The 10,586-nt window shown below is 41.2% G+C and overlaps 1 long non-coding RNA gene across 1 annotated transcript; it reads left to right on the top strand.

The window, feature by feature from the left end:
* Positions 1–242: 242 nt before the first annotated feature.
* LOC142498495 (uncharacterized) lies at positions 243–6,950 on the top strand. The gene is made up of 3 exons (XR_012802442.1): positions 243–1,840; positions 2,048–2,339; positions 5,435–6,950. It is a non-coding gene; the product is annotated as an uncharacterized LOC142498495 (long non-coding RNA).
* Positions 6,951–10,586: the final 3,636 nt, after the last annotated feature.

The raw sequence follows: 10,586 nt of genomic DNA, 5'->3' as shown, positions 1-10,586 counted from the left end.
TGGCTGACGGGCGGCTGATCTGTTAAATGATAATGATTAGGATTTAATAGGCTGCAATGCTTCGCGTGTCTACCAGATGGCATAAATTCATGAATTGTAATGCAGTGTATATATATATATATATATATATATATATATATATATATATACACACTGTGCAGTATTGCAGCCAGCGGGAATAAAATGCTTCAATCCCTGCCTGGAAAATAACGCAATGCACTCGGGCAGAAAACAGTCACAAACCTCAATACACCCGGGTATACCCGAATTCGTGGGACTAGCCGAGCTCGAATAAAGTGTGTCGCCAGTGTAATACCAAATATCCGCTCATGAATGGGCGTACTGCTCTGCTGTATGAGTGTATGAAAGGGTTAAACGATTATCCCACTCTATCATGAGTGTTAGGTAGATACTGATGATAGTTTGGCAACCTTAGAGAGTCAGAGGCAGTGAGTAATTCACTCCCCAAAGCCCAGAGTGTCAGGTAGTGCCAAGGGTTAAACAGCTATCACCTTTAACCATAAATGCCCCACATAAAGCACAGTGTAAATGTGCTGTTTTCCCTGATTACACTGCAACCACAGTGTTGCTGTGCAGGTAGTACTGAGTTTCTACTTAATGGATGGGTGTTCTGCTCTGCTGCACATGGGTATGCAAGGGTTAAGAGATATACCCCACTTAGTCATAAGTGTTTGAGCAGACAGTTGTAATCATTCAACAGCCTCCTAGAGTCAGAGGCAGTGTGTTATTCACTCCCCATAGCCCAGAGTGTATAACGGGTAGTGACACTGCTGACAAGGCTGCAGGGAGCATAGACCCGCCCACCCCTGAAGAAGTTCCATAGGAACGAAACACGTGTCGGGTGAGACGTCCTGTGTGACGTCATCAGCGCGACCAGCTAGTTAGTAGTGTGGTCAGTTCGGTTCTCAGCTTTGGAGTGCGATTAGCTAACAATGATGTGGGCCAGTTGTGGATCCCACTAGCTAGGACTGCTTCCGTGTTCATCTGTTTACAGATCCCTGCACTCAGCGTTTCAGGTATTCCTCCGGTATGCACTCTGCGATACGGGGGTGAATGACTCACTGCCTCTGACTCTAAAAGACTGCTAAAACGAGCACTACTACCTGTCTGTTATTTATGGTGAAGTGGGACAGCTGTTTTAACTGTGTCACTACCCGTTATACACTCTGGGCTATGGGGAGTGAATAACACAAAAACACCAAGCTCCTCCTTTTTTGACCTGATCCGGCTACCGTAGTTCCAGACGCAGGGAGGGCTTCCTGCACTGCTGACGTCACCCGTTTGCCGGTAGCGAGTGTTGCGTGCAGTGAGTCTCTCTGCTGCAGATCGGGGAATTTTCAGGTTGCGGACGGCATCCGTGAGTTGTCTGACTCACCTCCGCACATTGTGAGTGTGGTTTTTATTGTTTTAAGTGTGTTAATAAATTTTTATTACATAGTACACTAGTATTGTCCTGTTCCCTGTTCCACTATCGGTGTATGCTGTATCGAGGACATCTCTGATCACCATCGCCTACTTGAGGGAAATCCAACAGTGAGACCACGTGGGATCCGTGAGGAGCTGTGCAGGAACGGGACGTGTTTACAGATTCTCTCCCCTGAATGTGTTCTTTATTCATTCTGTGAGTAGGATTCTGCAAGTTTCAGTTAGGGGTCTGTTGCTGTGTTATACTGCGCAATTGGTGTGCTTTCTTTCTGTTATTACAGAAGCAGTGGAGACACCGCAATAAGGACACCCACCCATCTGGAACTTTAACCAACAAGTTCATCAACCCATCCAGAAGGAGCCTTGTATCAGAGACTATCTTTGTTTGATCACGGTATCTTGGACTGTTTATTAGCGCCGGGGATAACTTATTTGTGTGTGTAGTTGGTATATCAGATTAGGAATGATCTGTTATTTGTTGTTCCCCTAGGCTGCCTTTTTCACTGTATTATTATTTATCACTTATTTTTGGTAACAAGTAATCATTCCACTTATTGTAGGTTAGCGCTTTTTGAGGGTTTATAATTGTTTGTTTGTTTAGATAAAGTTTATTATTGGCAACGTGGCAAAAGATCTACTAAGAAACCCAGACCCCAACAACCAACGAATACAGCAACTGTATGCGGTGCTACATCTACCGACATGGACTCTTCAGATTAGGACTCCAGGCACTCAGCGGAAAAAGGTCCATCTCAGCGGATGCGGGTCCATCTTTTTTTAGGACAGAGCAATGGACAAAACCAGTCGCCAGGAGGACAAGGCGTGGGAAGTCGTCAACTAAGAGACAGAGTACGGCACGGTTACAGAGGGAGGAAGGGCAAACATGCCAAGTGGTAAGTGACGAACTAACAATAATTAATCTTTCAGATGTGGAACTTTCCGAGGAACAGACATCTGTTCTTCGGAAGGGCCTCTCCTTTTCACCAACATTTTATATTAACAAATTTGATTGGATCAAAGATTTAAATTTATTCTGTCGTAAATTACTCCTCACAAAATATTATAATAAAATGTCTAGTAATGAGGAGATTGGAAGTGTGGATGATCCATCTTGAATACACAGGAGTTGGATCTACTGCACCGACACACTTTATTCGAGCAAATACCCAGTATGTACCTGGCAGAAACCTGGAATACGCCGCTCCTCACCTCTGACAAGCCCCGTTGTGTTTGCCTTCCCAGCCTGGGTTCATGCCTGGCTGACGGGCGGCTGATCTGTTAAATGATAATGATTAGGATTTGATAATGATTAGGATTTAATAGGCTGCAATGCTTCGTGTGTCTACCATATGGCATAAATTCATGAATTGTAATGCAGTATATATATATATATATATACTGTGCAGTATTGCAGCCAGCGGGAATAAAATGCTTCAATCCCAGCTTAGAAAATACCTCAATGCACTCGGGCAGAAAACAGTCACAAACCTCAATACACCCGGGTATACCCGAATTCGTGGGACTAGCCAAGCTCGAATAAAGTGTGTCGCCAGTGTACTTCAAGATCTTGGTTCACCTCCATTGGTCTCTACGGGGGCTGTAAACGAGTTAAGTCTGGTATCAAATTTTAAACCGAAATCAACATTTTGTCCTCCAATACAAACTAATTCGTCTATTGAAATCTTTGCGAATTTAGTAACGGAGGACATACTCAAACTGCCGAAGCAGACGGGTTTTAACAATCTGTCTGGTTCGCAATGGAGGGCTATCACCGACTTAAGTAAAATATCTACAGTGGAAATTAAACCGGCAGATAAAGGTGGGAATGTGGTGATTTGGCCCAAAATACAATACGAGAAAGAAGTATTTAGACAGTTGAGAGATACTAAGTGTTATTCTGAACTTGGCTTAGATCCAACAGCCAAGTTCAAGCTGGAATTGGATTGTATCCTGGAGAACGCGTGTTCACACGGCACAATAACATCTAAAATTAGTAAGGGTCTAATATCTAAATATCCGTTTGTACCCACGTTCTATATTTTACCAAAGGTACACAAAAAAACCCTTAACCCTCCTGGCAGGCCAATTGTGGCTGGGATAGGGGGTTTGAGTGAACCGATCTGCCGGTTTATTGATGCTTTTTTATATCCCATAGTTGAGGCCTTACCCACCTTTCTTCGTGACACAATGGACGCTTTAGCGAGACTGAATGAAATCACAGTTGATAGCAATGTAATTCTAGCCACATGCGATGTAGAGGCACTCTATACCTCTATTCATCATCAGGACGGTCTTAGGGCATCACACATGTTCTTATCTATGACAAACTTATCCCGCCCCTTGGTGGATTTTTTGATGGAGTTGATGTCCTTTATTCTTACACATAATTATTTTCTGTTTAAGAATAAATTTTATCTTCAACTTAGGGGAACCGCTATGGGGGCAGCATGTGCCCCCTCATACGTCAACCTTTTTTTAGGTTGGTGGGAGCGGGAGGTGGTTTTTACTGAGGCCAACAGTGCAATGACGGATCAGGTTCTGTTGTGGTTGAGGTATATCGATGACATCCTAATCCTCTGGCAGGGCAGTGCGGAGGATTTTGGATTGTTTGTCGATGTGCTCAACCACAACGGCCTGAATATCAGGTTAACCTCTAGACACAGTTCTAGTTCAATTGATTTTCTGGATCTGTGTATTTCGATTGACGTTGAGGGACACCTGAGCACTGACATTTTTAGGAAGGAGACTGCAACTAATGCAATCCTACATGCCACAAGCTCCCATCCACAACATCAAATCTCGGGAGTACCGATTGGCGAATTCATTCGCCTCAAACGTAACTGTTCGAATCCTACTACTTATGAAGCTAGAGCAACAGAAATGAAACATAGGTTTAAAACTAGAGGGTATAGTCAGTCAATCATTAAACAAGGCTATGAACGCAGCAAAAATATGACCAGGGCCTCTTTATTGAAAACCAAACCGAATGCTAAAAAAATAAGGTTTATTGGTACATATAACCAGCAATGGAATCAGCTGCGAAATATTTTACAACAGCATTGGCCGATTCTTATGATGGACCCCGACCTCAAAACTAGTCTTGGACCTAAAGTAGAGTTAACAAGCAGAAGGTCTCCAAATCTCAGAGACAAATTGGTTCACAGCCACTACACTGCCCATACCAATCCCACCTTCTTGTCAATGTTTGATAAGAAAGGATTTTTTAAATGTAGTGGCTGTTCTGCTTGTAAATTTGTGAAGCAAACCTCTACTTTTTCAGATAATAAGGGACAACAAGAGTTCAAGATTAAGCAAATTTTGACCTGTCGCTCTAAGGGGGTAATTAATTGCCTTGTATGCCCCTGTAATAAAATATATGTGGGGATTACAACACGAGAGGTACGTCAGAGAATATTAGAACACAGTCGGAACATTAAATCAGCATCTAGGGATTTAGAATCTTCTAAGAAGATTACAACAGTAGCAAAACATTTCTTAATTGAGCACAAGGCTGACAATTCATTACTCTCTGCATTTGCAATAGAACGTGTGTCCTTGGTGATACGTGGGGGAGATATTGAAAGAGCGCTCCTGCAGCGAGAATGCAGGTGGATTGTCACTTTGGGCTCTATGCTACCTAATGGTTTAAATGACTATTTAGGATTTGCAATGTTTTTGTAATTTTGGCTGTTGTCTGCTTTCCTTCATTTTGGTCTTCTCCTCCTACTCTGTGTATCTGATCTTTGGTTATATTTTAGGGGGATTAAATGGTGGGGGTTTAGGTTTGTAACTGTTTTTTATTATTTATTTATTTATTAACAGTTGTTTACAGTAACCCTTACCCTTTTCCCCATTTATTTTATCAGTACTGTTCAGATTTCAGTTTATTTAATTTTTTCGTTTTCTCCCCTTTTTAATATTCTTTATATAGAGAATAATGTGGTTTTTATTCAGGTACATTAACTTTTTCTTTCTTTCCACTATTTAGATCGTTACTAATATCCAATGTATTCTGAGGTTCTCCCTTCAGTGGAGACACATTACCTATGAAGCTTATGTTTTAACTTCTATGTGGATCAATGGCTGACATCAAGTGTGCTACAGTATGTTGCTGCAATTTTCATAATGGATCTTCAATGTTTTAATGGTCCTTACAAATTACATCTTATGTCTGCTGCTGTATTAGTCAAAATTAGTTCTGTCAGCCTGTCATGATCGGGACCATTATCAACTTTAACGTGTGGATGAATTTACTCAGATGCGGAGTCCTCTCGTGATTGATTCAACGCTCATAAAGCTGGCTTACTATTATTTGGCTATTTGAAGTAAAATAATCTCTGCGCATGTGCGGGATTTGGACTCCAGCTATCGCGCGATTGTGTAGTCATTTTCTGGACGGCTGCAGTGTATATACGGCTGTGTCATTGAGATCAGGCTGTATGATCTGTGGCCTGTGAAGCGCATGCGCGGGATTTGGACACCCGCTATCGCGGTAATATGATGTCATTGTGTTGTCATCACTCTGGAGGTTATCTTCCGTTATGTCACGGAGCATTGAAAAGGCTACAGCGCCATCTATCCGGAACCAAGTATAATGTATACAACACGCAGATGTGGCAATCAATACACTCCTAATATGCACAAATGTGGGTCGATTTTGGCGCGAAAAACGTCATCAATCAGTGCCCTATTTAACCGGACTTGTTCCATGGCCCCAGTACCACCCTAGAAGAAGCCTTAGTGGGAGAAACGCGTTGGTGGGACTTTTATGCTTCTGGCCCTGACTGCTGGCACTCTATTTGGACTATATACCTTTTGAGTATACCCTTGGATGCAACTTCCTGCTTATGGTTATGTCTACCTGAGACTTTTGTGTCACTACCATCTCACAGGAGCTGAGTATTCTCCCATATTTATATCTATTTGCAGTGATTTTACTGCTCTCAATTTCTGGGTCTCCCTCTTTAATATGTTTTTTTCTGACATCTGTGTTTGGGGTCACTGAAGTACCTATTATATAATACCTTGAATGTACTATATGTATTGCTTAATGTTTTAGGTCTTCTCTATATAGTGCCCTGTACACTGGTATAACATGCCTGTTATTTTTTACCATATTTTGTCTGTTTATTTTCTTTAAAGGTTTATTATTTGTTTTTTTCCTTTTTTTTGATCCTTTGCTCAGTATCTATTCAATACGACCGGCCGGTCATAGATCACTATGGGTACCTTGTCCCCATGGTGGTCCCGGTCATAGATCACTATGGGTACCTTGTCCCCATGGTGGTCCCGGTCATAGATCACTATGGGTACCTTGTCCCCATGGTGGTCCCGGTCATAGATCACTATGGGTACCTTGTCCCCATGGTGGTCACATCATTTGAGGTACTGATCATATTATGGTTTGTTTTTTTATGGTAGTTTAGTTCTTCTTTGGGTTGTCCTATTTCAATTCATTTTGCCTTAGTCAGTCAGGGTTTTAGTCAGCTGTGTGTCATTTTTGTTTTTCATCATATTTTGATTTAATAAATTACTATTATTATTTTGCATAAATTTGTCAGAGTGCTCTTTAGAGGTTTCTTTTTCTGTGTTCTTATATATATATATAATATATGGATTAATGAAGTCAATATATATACATATATATATATATATATATATATACATATAATTAGTATTGGAACATCTATATTCTCGTTATAACCATTCACACAACCATACACACAGGAAAGTGGAAATGATATAGATAAAAGCTGATCACAGCTCTACTCACACAGCCAAGTATGAGTGATTCACATCAGGGTGTCTTTTGTCTCTGTTCTCCAAACAGCCCGCATACCGTCTGGGGACAGATTTCAAAGGTGGAAAAGCGTCTGAAATACATATGCGTGTCATCACATTTCTGCACATGCGTGTAAGCCAAATTCGAACCTTGTTGAAACGAATATAGTATTTTGTCCTCTGAGCTACTGTACTTTAAAAAAAATCTTGTTTTCTTCTCTAGGTTGCCATGGAACCTTTAGACGGCTCTGGGGAGAGCTGCATTTTAACCTTCCAGACATCTAACATTGCAAATGCTTATATATCTTCTGAATGGAGGATCAGAGTTTAAAAATAAAATGCAAATAGCGATAAGCACAGACTTACCCGTGTTTTCTCTACCTGTAGGCAATTAAACACCTTTATTCACTAAACAGCAGCAATTTATGGCGCAACCTTTTAGTGAATAAACTTTAGTTGTAGCATAAGCTAGGTGCTAAAGCCGAGCGGGATCACTGCCGCCCATGAACCGAGTGATCCAGGTTCAATTCATGGCTTGGATGATTTTTTTTATTTCGTTATTTTATTTACACTCCAGTGTTAATAGCCCCTGCCTAGGAGAGATAAGGATGTGAGAGAGTTCTGAGTGCAGAGAGTATCCAGGGCTCTGGCCGCTCTGCCTTTCCCCTTATGAGGATTAGTCAGGTATTGACCAGGGAGGGAAGGATACCCCTGGGTCTGGCTGCCTTATGAGGAGAAGGGCTATGTATTGCTGTAAGGATGCATCTGTGCTGTGAGACACCTGAGTAAGACAATTTGCATTGTTGCTGGACTCCAGAGTGCATCTTGCTAGGAGGAAAGTTCCTGCAGGAATGAATCTGTTCTTGGCAGAGCCGTACAGGATGCAGGCGTTACACCCACCTGAGGAAAAGACTGCACCCCAAGCTTCCACCTATCATCGCAGAGACACAGCCTCCTGGGAGTCTACAGGTGAGCACCATAACTCCCATAACATACACATCTCCCTTAGGAGGGAGAGGGGGTGGGGGGGGGGGGGGGGGGGAGAGAGGCTGTTACATACATATAATGTAATCTACTGTATGTGTGTAATGCGTGTGTGTGAGATGCTGGGTGTGTGTGTGTTTGAGATGCTAGGTATGTGTTTGTGTGCGTGTTTGTTTGTGTGTGAGGGAGATGCTGGAGTGCGCGTGTGATGCTGGGTGTATGTGTGAGGGTCTCTTCCGCTCCCCCTCTCACTTTTTCCCCTCTGCTCTCTCTCCCTCCGCCCCCCTCTCTCTCTCTTTCTTTCAGTTGCAAGTTGGGATTTTTCTTCATTTTATCCAAAGGAAACAAGGCTCCCTAGTCAGGCCTCCTTTGCTGATGTCACATGCTAGATATAGTAAAAACATTATACTGTACATTGGAGTGTCCATCCATGTACAAAAGAAGGGGTATTACACATCATTCTCTATAGGTTTCACATTTTGTTTCTTTGACTAGCTACAGTATAGTTATAAAAACCAACATAGACTGGGGCAATGAGATTAGCGTTACAACAAAAGGAAACAGGTTTTTGGGGGGTGCTTAAAGACAATTATATTACCCAAATTATTGAGGAACCAACCAGGAGAGGGGCAATACTGGATTTGGTCATATCTAACAACGTAGAAGTAATAACAAATATTCAAGTCCTGGAACATTTGGGTAACAGTGATCATAACATGGTCTCATTTGAAATAAATTATCAAAAAATAGATTTCTTGGGTTCAACAAAGACGTTAAACTTTAGAAAGGCATATTTTAAAAAACTGAGGTCTAATCTAGTAGTAATACAACGGGATGATGTTTTTGCAGAGAAAAATGTAGAAGATAAATGAGCAGTCTTTAAAACATTGTTAGAAAAGCACCCTTATCAGTGTATACCCTTGGGTAATAAGTATAAAAGAAATTAGTCAAAACCAATGTGGCTAAATAAACAGGTAGGGGAGGAAATGGACAAGAAGAGGAAGGCGTTTAGATTCTTTAAGTCAGAAGGGACGGAGATATCGTATCAGAATTATAAGGAATGTAACAAAAATTGCAAAAGGGCAATCAAATTAGCAAAAATTGATAATGAAAAAAGGATTGCAATAGAAAGTAAGGTCAACCCTAAAAAGTTCTTAAGTACCTTAATAACAAAAAAATGAGAAAAGAAAATATAGGACCCTTTCAGTGTGAGATGGGTAGGCAGATTATTGGAGATAAGGAAAAAGCTGAGGTATTAAACAAATTCTTTGCCTCTGTGTTTACCAGGGAAGAATCAAGTTCAATAGTAGTGCCGCAGGAGGAAGCCACAACCTCCATTTTAATGAACAATTGGTTAACTGAGGAAGAAGTTCATAAGCGACTTTAATTTTTTCAAGTAAATAAGGCACCTGGCCCCGATGGCATACATCCAAGAGTTCTCAAGGAGTTAAGCTCAGTAATAGCCAAACCATTATATTTAATATTCAAGGACTCCATTTCCACAGGCTCAGTACCACAAGATTGGCGTAAAGCAGATGTGGTGCCTATATTTAAAAAGGGAGCTAGATCACAACCGGGAAATTACAGACCTGTAAGCCTGACTTCAATAGTAGGGAAACTACTTGAAGGTTTAATACGGGATAATATTCAGGAATACCTAATGGAAAACAAAATTATTAGTAATAGTCAGCATGGATTTATGAAGGATAGATCTTGCCAAACTAACCTTATTTGTTTCATTAGGGATTTAAGTAGGAATTTAGACCAGGGTAATGCAGTTGATGTGGTCTACTTAGATTTTGCAAAGGCTTTTGATACAGTTTCACACGAGGTTGGTGTACAAAATAAAGAAAATTGGACTCAGTAATAATATATGCACCTGGATTGAAAACTGGTTGAAGGACAGACAACAGAGGGTTGTCATAAATGGAACTTTTTCAGGTTGGGCTAAAGTCGTGAGTGGAGTACCTCAGGCATCGCTACTGGGACCCCTACTTTTTAACTTGTTTATTAATGACCTTGAGGTTGGGATCGAGAGCAAAGTCTCCATCTTTGCGGATGATACTAATTTGTGTAAGGTAATAGAATCAGAGCAGGATGTAATTTCTCTTCAGAAGGACTTGGAGAGACTGGAAACGTGGGCAGGTAAATGGCAAATGAGGTTTAATACAGATAAATGTAAGGTTATGCATTTGGGATGCAAGAATAAAAAGGCGACTTACAAATTAAATGGAGATATATTTGGGGAATCCTTGATGGAGAAGGATTTAGGAGTGCTTGTAGACAGCAGGCTTAGCAATAGTGCCCAATGTCATGCAGTAGCTGCAAAGGCAAACAAGATCTTATCCTGCATCAAACGGGCAATGGATGGAAGG

The sequence above is a fragment of the Ascaphus truei genome, chromosome 7 (assembly GCF_040206685.1).
Source record: "Ascaphus truei isolate aAscTru1 chromosome 7, aAscTru1.hap1, whole genome shotgun sequence".
Classification (NCBI taxonomy): domain Eukaryota; kingdom Metazoa; phylum Chordata; class Amphibia; order Anura; family Ascaphidae; genus Ascaphus; species Ascaphus truei.
Note: the sequence above shows the minus strand (reverse complement) of the source record. Positions and strands in the feature narration are given on the sequence as shown.